A 12,005-nucleotide genomic window follows, 5' to 3' on the forward strand; every position below is an offset into this window, starting at 1 on the left:
GTTTTACAGTGTTGCCTACACTTAATGGCATTAATAAATTACCATTTTAAACAAAAAAAAGGGGAGAAAGTTACTTTGTTGTACCAAGTCTTATTCGTTGGCTAATAAGGGTCTCTTTCCCATATGGAAAGACTGAAAAGAGAGCACAACCAGAGTCTTTAACTACTTGTATGCTGACCGTAAGTTGAATGAGGTTTAATATGTTGCTATTCAGATCAGCAAACACTCAACCATCTGGAGCCTTTGGCTGAATGGGGCCCCTCCTCTAGTGCAGCAGAAGCATGTGGATTTCAGCCATCATTTGTTGTTGCTATTGCAGGAGGCAGCCAGAGAAACACAATGGGACAGAGGAAGAAAGAGAGATCACATTAAAATTACTCTGTGTGAAGTTCTATGTATGCTCAAACGTCAGCCCTCCCTTTGATGGGGATATGTTACAGAGGATGTCCAAATGTAGGTGAATGTCCATATTTACATGAAAATAGTGATGTCAGGTGACTTTTGTGAATGTCTAAAAATCTTTCTCTACTTTCTGGACACACACGACAGTGATGTTGGGTGACTGTCAACACTCAGGGGTCAGTCTCTGAATGTATTAAAACCACCTGTCCACAACGGAGGCAGGATTTCCCCACAACTGGAGAGCAGCATGCTCCAAATTCCATGGGAGCTTCCACATGAAACAGCATTCTCAGCACCCACAGATGGTTAGCTGATGTTGTACTTCCATGGATCATCTATAGATACTAGTTAGTGTTTGCGTGTGAATGCAGTGTGCATATACATGCAGGGTGCACAGTTTTTTATGTCCTATCAGAAGCCTTCAGGTTTATTTATTGTTAGTTATTTATATTTCAAATTTTATACCACCACTCTCAAAATGGCTCCTGGTGGTTCACAAGAGAGCTTCCCCACAATAAAACCCCATAATAATAATAAAATCCCCCAGTTTATGATTTTAAAACCCCAGTTACAACCATCTCCTGGTGGTGACCTCTCCCTCTCACCCCTGGTTCAACAGACCTTCTGGAATGAGTAACTCAGGGAGACTATCTCAGGGGAAGCCAACATCTCAAGTATCTGTGGGGGGGGACAGATCTTCCTTGTCCTGGCCTCAACCAAAAGCTCCCATTGGGCCTAGTAGTTGGATCAGAGATAAAGCTAAGCTAAATCTTTGGATTCCATAATACTTACAAAAAATATCAGTGGTCTTCAAGGAATGGGTAGGGGAGTACAGCAAAAAGTGATATAGAAGTAGAAACTTCAAGATTCAGCCCCAAATGTTTGTCTATATTGTGAAAAGACATAACACTTCTTGTGTTAATCAAGATGGTATCTTCCAGACAGATGCAAATAGGCAGAATGTGGGGATAAAAATAAGTCAGCAAAATGCAGAAATAGACTGCATTTTCAATACTACATCTCAGCCCTTTCTTGAAACTGAAAGAGGCTGAAAAGTCACATATCCAGAGAGAAACTCCTGCCCAGGCTAATGTTGTATTCTGACATCTTTTATTTTGACTTATTCTTTCTCAAAAAGACTGTTTGCTATATCTATTTTTCCACATTCATCCTTTGATAAATTAAATATATCAAGGCCATGCATGTCTACTACTGCTTTCTTACTGCCTTGAAGCGCAGGAGGAATGTGTCTTCAGGCAGCTGAAGACCTAAAGGGTCAATGGGCTTTACTTGAGTGGCATGTGCTTCTAAGGAGATGTGGGTCTTCCAAGCCCTTTAAAATGATGAGGGGAACTTCCTCTTCTCAGACTACAGGATTTCAAGGGTAGGGAAATTTGCTGAAATGGCTAAATCCATCTAATCTTTGACATTTTTTTTCGTGGCAACACTATGTTGGTTCACAATGATAGTTCTGGCAACATTGCTTCTTATCTTCATGTGCCAGTTATGAACAAGTAGGACTTCTAAGCCTTTTGACAGAGTAAATGAGGAAGTGTTTTTTTCCCCTCCTTGATACTAGATCTCGGCAGGTATACCACTTTAATAATATATTGAGGGACTCATTTTCCACTTTGCACGTGGGGCTTTAAAGGTAGCTGGCTGCTCCTGTATAATCTTTCCACAGCTGGCTACGATATAGTAACTGACTTCCTCACTCCTATGAATACATTGAATTCCGTATAATGTAATCATTTTTTATTCTTTCTTGGAAGGAAAAGTATAGGAAAGTAAATATTGCAATAATGATCTCACTGTGCAAGCTTCACGTGGATTTTATAAGAAGGAATATTGAACTAATATTAAATTGAATTGAATATTAAATTCCTGTACTAGGCTAGAACAACATACATTCAAATTCCCACTTATCCAAGGGTTGCCAGGTCCCCCTGAGGACCACTGGTGAAGGATAAGGGGGTAGGGTTGCCAGATCCATGTGAAGAAACTCCTAGAGATTTGGGGATGGAACCTGCAGAGGACAAGGACTTCACTGGGGTACAATGCCATAGAGTCCACACACCCCTCCTCGAGCATCCATTTTCTCCAAGAGAATTGATCTCTATAGACTGGAGATGAGCTATAATTCCAGGGGACCCAAGGTTCTAGTTGGAACCTGGCATCCCTACCAAATTGTTTAGCACATTACTTTAAGCACAGTCCTACAAAGTTAGGCTCAAGGAGCCTAAGAGCAATATAATGTCCTTCAATCTAAAGTTAACCTCAGAGTATTTTGGCATGAGTAATCCTAAGTTCCTTGGGAAAAGGATGGCCTATAACTCTGAATAAATGTGCATATATATTTCTTGTTATGACACAGCATGTTTTTTGAATGTACAAGTGTTCCATCCCATTCCTCAGTGTAGGAGCAAAAAGTCCATCAGAAGCTGCTTGCAATGGGACTTGCAGCGGAAACTTAAGCCCTTTGACTTAGACATAAGCTGCATGGTGCAGCAAGACTTCCTCCCTAGCAGCACTGCAGCTGCAAAGCTGCTGTTTACAGTGGCTTCAAACGTCAATGTAACATGTATGCACCGAATGCGTTGCCCATCTGCTATCACTTTCATGCAAAGATTTGCACAGTGTTACAAGATACACTGTGAACTTGATAAAGTATTTTACCCCTCTCTTGCCACTAACCCCTCTCACTTAAATCCCAAGTGTGGAACACATTAGTCAGCTCTGCTCTGTGAAAAGAACTTTCCCAAAGCCCTGAGCTCCTATAAGCAGCAGCACTGGTTCCTGGTAGCTGTCTGTGAAGGAAACGGTTGGGCTTTATTGATTGGTGCTTGTCATAGGTCCTCAAGGGCCCTCAGCAGTGTTTATGATATTTTACGCCACATTAACTGCTGAGATGATATGGTATGACAGCTCTGGAAAAAATGTATCTCGGAGTTCTAAATTGCTTCAATTATCCCTTTAGCATAACAGTTGCTTTCTAAGGGGTAGAGCGTAACGTGCTAGGAAAATGGGGAGGGGGAGGGAGTCAATCTGCGCTCCTCACATGCTCCCCCCTTCCCCCCTTCCCCCCCTTCACTCAAGCCTGTCGTTGCTTTTCTTCACTCTAGCTTTTAATAATTCTTAACATATGGCCTTTGTTTTGATTGGTGTAAAATTGCATCAAGGTCATTTTTAATAATTGTCAATAGTCCCAGAATGGGCAGCCAGTCAGTTTTATTGATACCTTTGTTGAAGGGTTTCAGGGGAGTGGTAAGTGGCAGACAGTCCCTTGCCTGGGAAAAGCTGATCCACTGAGAAACAGATCATTATTGATAATGGTAAATTAGTATTGATAGAAATTTGATGAGTATTGTGCAGCTGGATCACTCCACAATATGCTAATGTTCATAGATGCCCTCTGCTCTGGTGGTTTCAGAAAGTCATCTATTGAAAGGTTTTTCAATTTTTTTGTAAGCTTAGGGAGCAAAGCAAGAGAGGAAAATGCTTTTTGACGCTACACAGAGTCCACTCTATAAGCCCCAGCTGAGTTACAACACAAAGTAAAGCTCTTTTGACATAATGGTCACTTATCTATCATTTGACTGATTTTCATCACTAGTATATATTACAATTTTGATCTGTAGCATAAAATTCAGGCAATAATTCTAATGAACTTTGTAGACTAAAAGGAACTTTATAACCATATAATGGTGATAAGGACTTGCCATCATGTGATTTTCCCTTGACAAGTATTTGAGTGCTTTTAACACAACACATAATTTAGTGTTTTGTCAGTATGGATTTGTAGCAGTTTAATAGTGCAACTCCATTCAGAGGTACCCAGTCAAAGCCTGGGAAGTGCATTTCTCTATATAACTCTGCAATGAAAAGGGCTAGACTCCCCTTTTAAAATGAAAGCTGTGGTTTCAGAGATCATGGACTGTTATGCCATTAGTACATAATAGTGCAATTGCAATTACTGATTTAAAACAAACACAAAACACACACACACACAAATCCTTCAGTGGCATGACAGGAAAACTGAAAGCTGTGATGGCATGAAAAGCCAATCACACTGTACTATAATGTTAGGAAGGAATACAGTGAATTCACCTGCCAAATAGTCATGATTGGGTTGACAAACATATCAACAGACCATTGAAAATGAGCAGCATTTGAGCATCCTATGTATGGAAAGTGACATGGTAAAATGAATGAATGGGTTGTACCCAACATACCACAAGCAAAGCTCTCATTAATGGAACTTTCCTACATCTCTTCTCCTATTGCAACCTCCTGCACTTTCCCCCAATGCCTCTAATGTTTAGGGATCTATGAGGAATAGTGGCTGCCATCTCCAGGTTAGAGAATTAGTGGAATTTTGGGAGGGACCCTGGGAAGGACAAAATTTGGGGTGCGGAGGATCTTCAGTGGCATAGAGTCAACCCTCAAAGCTGCCATGTTCCCCAAGGGAACTGATTTCTGCCATCTGCTGTAATCCTGAAAGATCTCCAGGGCCAACCTGAAGGCTAGCGACCTTAGCTCAGCCTTGCTCAACTTTTTCACCATTGAGATATCCCTGAAATATTCTTCAGGCTTCAAGAAGCCCTAAAAGTAGTGTGATTGTGCAGAATATGGCTGGGAATCATAGCTATGTACAGCCCCACATGGGGCCCCTCCCTTTCCCACCCTCTCGAGGCCCACCATTAGCCATTTTGGAAATATATGGTCATATCACCCAATAAACGTTTAACATATGTAAACAAATATATAAAAAATTTATTAACTCCCACCCATTCTGGAAACCCTTCCAGGGCCATCATGAAAGCCTGCTTTAGCTGGCCATGATGTAGGACTATGTAGCTGAAAGGGGAATCTGGACAAATCACCTCCCTTTCTTTTGTCTGTGGAACTGTTCTTTTGCTGGAACAAAATGACAGTCAGTTATATGACCCAGTGGTTGGGCTGTAGGATTTTGTGAAGAGGCAATTCCCATGCTAATTTGGGCTCTTTGGGAAGTGTGTGTGAGTAACAGCCACTGTGGAACTTTGAATTTACAGAGTGTGTGCGAGTGTGTGTGTGTGTGTGAGAGAGAGAGAATGTTTCTGGCTGGAAGCTGCAGTTGACACAATTTGGGCTGGAGTTTCAGAACTGGTAGCAATAGCTGCCTCCCTGGGAAATGGAGGCTGGCTTAGTACAATGTTGTCATCTTAGAGGAGTATACTTGTCCTTACGACAAGCCTGTATAAAAACACTCCCATATCTTCATAAGCCTTCAGTGATCACAGAACCAAGGGAAACTAACCCCACAGCACTGTCTCTGGAACTTTATACCACTCAGGCAATTGGGAAGACTATAAGGAGATCCTTATAATCTTCTCACCCTTCCCCTCAACATTATGTCATTATTTAAATGTTGCATTAACATTTCATGTTCTGCAACCATGAGCCTCATTATACAAAGTGGAGTGCTGCAGTGAGAACTGGTGAAGGTATCCGAGGAACAGGGCAAAGCGCAGAGATACGGGCTATGAGCAAAGATTAAATGTTAAGTACCAATGAGGTGAGGACTTTCCAGACAGTAACTTGCCACAGTGTGTGGCAAACAGGTCATTTGTTAAGCTCTGAGAAGTGGCGAGGGGAAACAAATATTTCTCTTTCATCATGTCCAAGGGTGTATAGACAACCAGTTCACCACATGCTCAAAGGAAACTGCTACATGGGATGAGGTTGCCTATATTCACTCACTATTTCATATGGATGTGCACAAGCAAAAAAAGAAGGCCTCAACAGAAAGTGGACTCATAATGGGCATCAAGTAATAATGCAGTCGAATAATAATAATAATAGTTAGTTTTTATATCCTGATTTTTCACTGCCCTAAGGAGTCTCAAACAAAGAGGCTTACGATCACCTTCTCTTTCTGTCTCCACAGCAGACACCCCGTGAGATAGATCAGGCTGAGAGAGCTCTGACAAGACTGCTTTGTGAGAACAGCTCCATCAGGACTGTGACTGGACCAAGGTCACCCAGCTGGCTGCATGTGGGGGAGTGGGGGATCAAACCCAGCTCACCAGATTAGAAGCTAACACTCAACCACTACACTAAGAAATCTTTTTTTTTCCCTGCAGAAGCAAAGAAGCAAAATATAGTATCCTTTCCTTAGAAGAACTGAACAAGTTCTTATCGGCAATCCACATACCTGTTTGAATCATCATATAGTTTTATGAATGACTCTCTGGGATCATATATATAGGGTTGCTAGCTTTGGGCAGTCCTTTTAATGGGCAGACCCTCTTCCAGCAGATATGAGCACTTGATATGTGGGTGGGAAATGGCCATCACCCTCATTAGGCTGCAACCTCTCCAATCTTTCCTTGCCCAGGACCAAGTCAGCAGCCAGTTACCTTCTGGATGGTAGCAGTTGTCTTATTGTGTGAGAGATAACAGTGAGTCACATTTAGTGGGCAGATTTGTCCTGGTTTGTATGTCTGCCAATAAAATATTTTCAACCCAGCATGTTTTAAGGATTAATGACATCATTGTGGATGCTTCATCTCACCTTCAGGTGATGAGGGTCCACCAGAAACAAATCAATGCTTAAATATATTCCCAAAGGGGCTCTGAACAACTAGGATCATTGCATAATACAGGAAGTACACTATTCATTTTCTTCTTTTCCTTTCCCCTTTTCTCTGCATCCACAGTCTTTCTAAACTTTTCAGCAAGGAGGGGGACTATGGGAACTGGTCAATGTCAGAATCCCTAGTATTTCAGTACTTAGATCACATGCATAGCGAGGTTCTGGTTCCTGGACTATTCACATGCACTTTGCAGCCATCTCTTTCCTCAGTAATGCTCAAACTTTCCCCAGTCCATGCATCACCTTTGCTTTCCTGCAGAGCAATCAATGGTTGGCGAAGGTCATCCCCCAGGGCATCAGCTCCCCTCACGTGCATTGCATTTGACACTCTAGCTAGGATTATTCAGCAATTTCCAAGCTTCTGTTGGTCAGAGTATGAGACCATCCTGTTTGAGGAAGGATTTATCCTACCCTTCTCTGGATGGGGGAGTCAGAGGACACTCTAGGATTGGCAACTCAGGGTGGCCCTGAGTGTGAAATTCAAAGAGGAACAAAACAAGGTTGCCCACTGTCCTCTTTTTTGTTTATTTTAGCTTCTGAAATATTGAAGAGAGATATAAGATGAGCCTTTCCAGATGGTTTGGTGTTAATTTTGGCAGACCCCTTAAAGGGAATTGACCTATTAATCTGTAAATTGAAAGAAGGTGGTGCATTAGCAAGGGTTAAGAGTAATATACAAAAAACAAAGATGTTAACAGAAAATATGAAAATACAAGAGCAGAAATCAATTAACAAAATGGGCTTTAAGTCTGAGAAGAAGAAAAAATACTTAGTTATCACTATGACAAATATGAATTGTATGTTATTTCAGAATAATTATGTTAAGACATGGCAAAGTGGGACAATCTGGTCACCTTACTGAAGATACCTTTGTGGATTTCAGCTTAAGAAGCATATTTTAGACGAGAAATAACTAAGTATAAGTGGGTAACATATTGTGACATATGAGAATTCTCTCAGGGGAAATGTAAAATTAAATTAAGAGATTTGATAACAGAAGGTGTACTTACCAATGGTTTTTACTGTACGGTTATCAGAAAGGTTTAAAGTGGATAAAACATCTTACGATTTTGAACAATTTGAGACTGAATTTGAAAGATAATAATGTATAAATGACAAGCATGTAATTGCAAAAATTCTATAAACTCTTTGAAATGTGAGAAGGAGGAAGAATGAAAGAATGTATGATAAAATGGGCTGAAATGTTGGGTATAATATACAAATGAAACATTGGGGAAATATGTGATTGAAGGGTCTCAAATTTACACTGATTTATTCGTAAAAAGAATTTCTATGAAATGATGTATCACTAGTAATATACCACTAGTAATAATGTAACCCACCATGAGCTACTAGGAATGGCGGGAAATAAATGTAAATGTAAATGTAAATGTAAATGTAAATGTAAATGTAAATGTAAATGTAAATGTAAATGTAAATGTAAATGTAAATGTAAATGTAAATGTAAATGTAAATGTAAATGTAGCACCTGAGCCCTCAGCGATGGAGCCTTTGCTGAGGCGGGTGCAGGAGCGCCGAAAAACACTGCTGGGGAATGGGGACTACAATTCCCAGAACCCTCAGTGGCAGAGCGCCAGCACAATAGGGGAGAGTGGAAGGGCTGTGAGCGGCTCTTTATACTGAGCCATTCGGGCAAGCCCTGCCTCTTTCCCCTCTTGGCACGAAGTGAAAACCCTCCCTCCCACCCTCGAGTCAAATTCAATTATTGTGTTTTGGAATTTTATTATATTTGTTGTGGTTCTTGAATATTACAACGTTGCATAATTTGTCACAGCAAGCAGATGGTAGCCGGAAGCGGAATTGTCTAGGGTGCCAAGCTTGCGCGCTGGCATCCCTAGTAGTTAGGGGGTCCTCTTAAGGGACTGTGCGGATGTGGAGCCTTTCGTGGGCTCGCATTTCTGGGTGGCAGACAAACCCATCAGAGGCAAAAACGCCCAACGGGCTTGCTGTGGTGCCACCTCCCATGTGCGGCAGGCTGGGTTCCGGGGAAGGAGCAGGCACGCAAGCCTGCGTAAAAGGGGCCTTACTTGTGGTCAGACGACTACAAGTAGGCATGTCTGCTTCCAGGCTGAGCCTCTCAATGAATAAAGGCTGTGGCCATTTTTCTTGCCAAAAGAAACGGTGTTAGCGTTTTATTAAGGTGCAAAAGTAAAACCCTGCAAAGCAAATATAAATATAAATATAAATATAAATATAAATATAAATATAAATATAAATATAAATATAAATATAAATATAAATATAAATATAAATATAAATATAAATATAAATATAAATATAAATATAAATATAAATATAAATATAAATATAAATATAAATATAAATATAAATATAAATATAAATATAAATATAAATATAAATATGGGTCACCAGAGAAATTAGCTAGAAATAATAAAATAATTAACTATAATGAAACTATTTTTAATATGACAAGGGAAGCAAGATTAAAAAATAGAAAGGTTTGATATTATCTACAGTAGAAGAATTGTTTCTGAAGATGATGAAACTTGCAGAGATGGCTAAATTTACTTCTTTGAACAGAGAAAAGCAATATCTGCATTTATTGTTGGCTATAAACCCCATAGACCTTTTGTACAAAATAGAAAAAAATGAACTGATGACCTGTAGATTTAATGGTTAAGGGGGTGAAATTAGATAATAGAAAAAAGGGAGCTTTTTTTCTGTAGCTATAGTGTAAGTTAGTTTGTAATTGTATGTGTATTTGTTGTAGAGAAACTCGGAAACTTCTTTACTTTTTTGGTATTTTTCCATTTTCTCTTTTCCTTTTGTGCCTTTGTCCTCCCCACTTTTGTATTTTTCCTTTTGTCACCCTGTACTAGCTTTTGTTAAGTTTTCTCTTTTCCCCTAAAAAAATACTTTAATAAAATTATATTTTGCGAAGGCACCTTCACTCTCAAGTGACAGGGGAGACCATACAGTGAGCTACCTTCCATATGGAATCCATCATTCTGCCATCTACTGGTTAATCCCTTTCCCAGCAAGTGAACCAAGGGTGGCCAGGTCAGCCGATGCCTGGATCTATTTGCCCATGTTGTGCCAAGGCTCTTGCAGCTTCTGTAACCAATAAAGTTACAGCCATTTTTCATTCCAGAAGGTTGTGAGCTGTCTTCTTGCAATGTGTAGCCAGAAACTGAAGACCATCTTAGGTGCACAGGGACAAGGTAAAGGACAAGGACTGACCCCACCCCATTCTCTTTGTCATTTGCTTGCCCACTAGCGGTAGATTTGCATTTATAATGCCTGCCTGGCCAATTCCCCTTTGGGACTTCCATTTAAAGCCTGAGCTCTTTTAGGCAGTGGGTGTGTTCCCCAAGCTGAAATGGACTTTTGCTGAGTGGCTTTTTCAGCTCTCCACCCACACATATATAATAAAGGGGGTTCTCTCTTATCTTTTGTTATGCACCCCCAAACAAAGAAAACCAACAAGAAAAGGTAATTGAATGAAATGGCTCTGCTGAGCACTCTTTATTATAGTCTCAGAAATTCCATTTTGTTACAAGGGAAGAACATGACATATGCTGTGGCTTAACATCTTCTTGCTCTGTTCTAAATGGTCGTTTAATATATCCTCATGCTTGGTAACTAATCTTTAGGATGAAAACCAAGATTACCCATAGATGAGCATACATTTCGTAGACACAATAGTACATTGTCCAAGTGATGTGCAGACAAAAAGCCATTTGCTTGTATTTTTAGCTAATCGTGTATGACTTGGCTTAGAGCAACCTTTGATGTCTTTCTGTGTATCTTCATTATAACTGTTAATTGTAGAACTATTCCTTCAACACACGATAAAGAATCAGTACAGGGAGGCAGTTGGCTGGTTTTCTTTTTTACCAAAAGTGGGATCATTGCTATTCTTGGAATACATTTTTAGAAACACAATTTATTTTTATTGCAGTCTAATTTGGTTTCTCCTGAACACATGTGTTGTAGATATTGAATGAGGAAGCAAGGTTGAAGTTGAAGTGGTACTAGATAAATAATTCTTGATGTGGAATGCAAATGTTCAGTTTCTTTTAACAGCAAGGAAAATAGTAAAAGTTAATAATGTAAATATTAAGCTCTGCAGGGCAGTGAAAAGTGGAGTATAACAACCAACTCTTCTTCATTGTCATCAGTGAGTTGTGCCCCAGTTTGAAGAAGTAGTAGAAGAAGATGGTTCTTATATGCCACTTTTCTGTACGCAAAGGAGGCTCAAAGCAGTTTACAGTTGCCTTCCCTTTCCTCTCCTCACAACAGACACCCCTGTAAGGCAGGTGAGGTTGAGAGAGCCCTGATATCACTGCTCGGTCAGAACAGTTTTATCAGTGCTGTGGCAAGCCCAAGGTCACCCAGCTGGTTGCATGTGGGGGAGTGCAGAATTGAACCTGGCTCACCAGATTAGAAGTCCACACTCCTAACCACTACACCAAAATTTGCAGGATGTGGGTGGACTTGATCCTTTTCACATGTTAGTTCACATGTGATCACGTCTCTTGACTTCAGTCATGCTAGAATGTGACCATGCTATATAGGCCATGAACTGATTTTTATATCTGTGATGTCAGTAAACATGTCATTGCCATGCTACTGTAAAAACGTTATCCTAAATGGCACAATCTAATCAACCCAGACAAGAACTTTCATTAGCAAATAACTGGAGGAAAGCACTTGGGATAATGGGTCAATACATTTTTTGTGCTCCTGAATCAAAGTTAAAGTAGGCTTTGGGGATGGTGAGCCTCATTAGGGCAGTAAACATGTCCTGTGTTGTAACAAAATAGTCAATTCTTGAAAGAAAGTGTGTGAAGCCAGTTAAATGTCACATTTTATCAGATTTGAACCATCTCATAATTAGTTTGAGCTGAAATATTTTTGCAGAAGTTTCTGTAAAATAAGTATTCACACCGTGCACTCCGGGTAATAGATAAATCCTCCCATT

Source organism: Paroedura picta, chromosome 9 (genome assembly GCF_049243985.1).
Source record: "Paroedura picta isolate Pp20150507F chromosome 9, Ppicta_v3.0, whole genome shotgun sequence".
Classification (NCBI taxonomy): Eukaryota; Metazoa; Chordata; class Lepidosauria; order Squamata; family Gekkonidae; genus Paroedura; species Paroedura picta.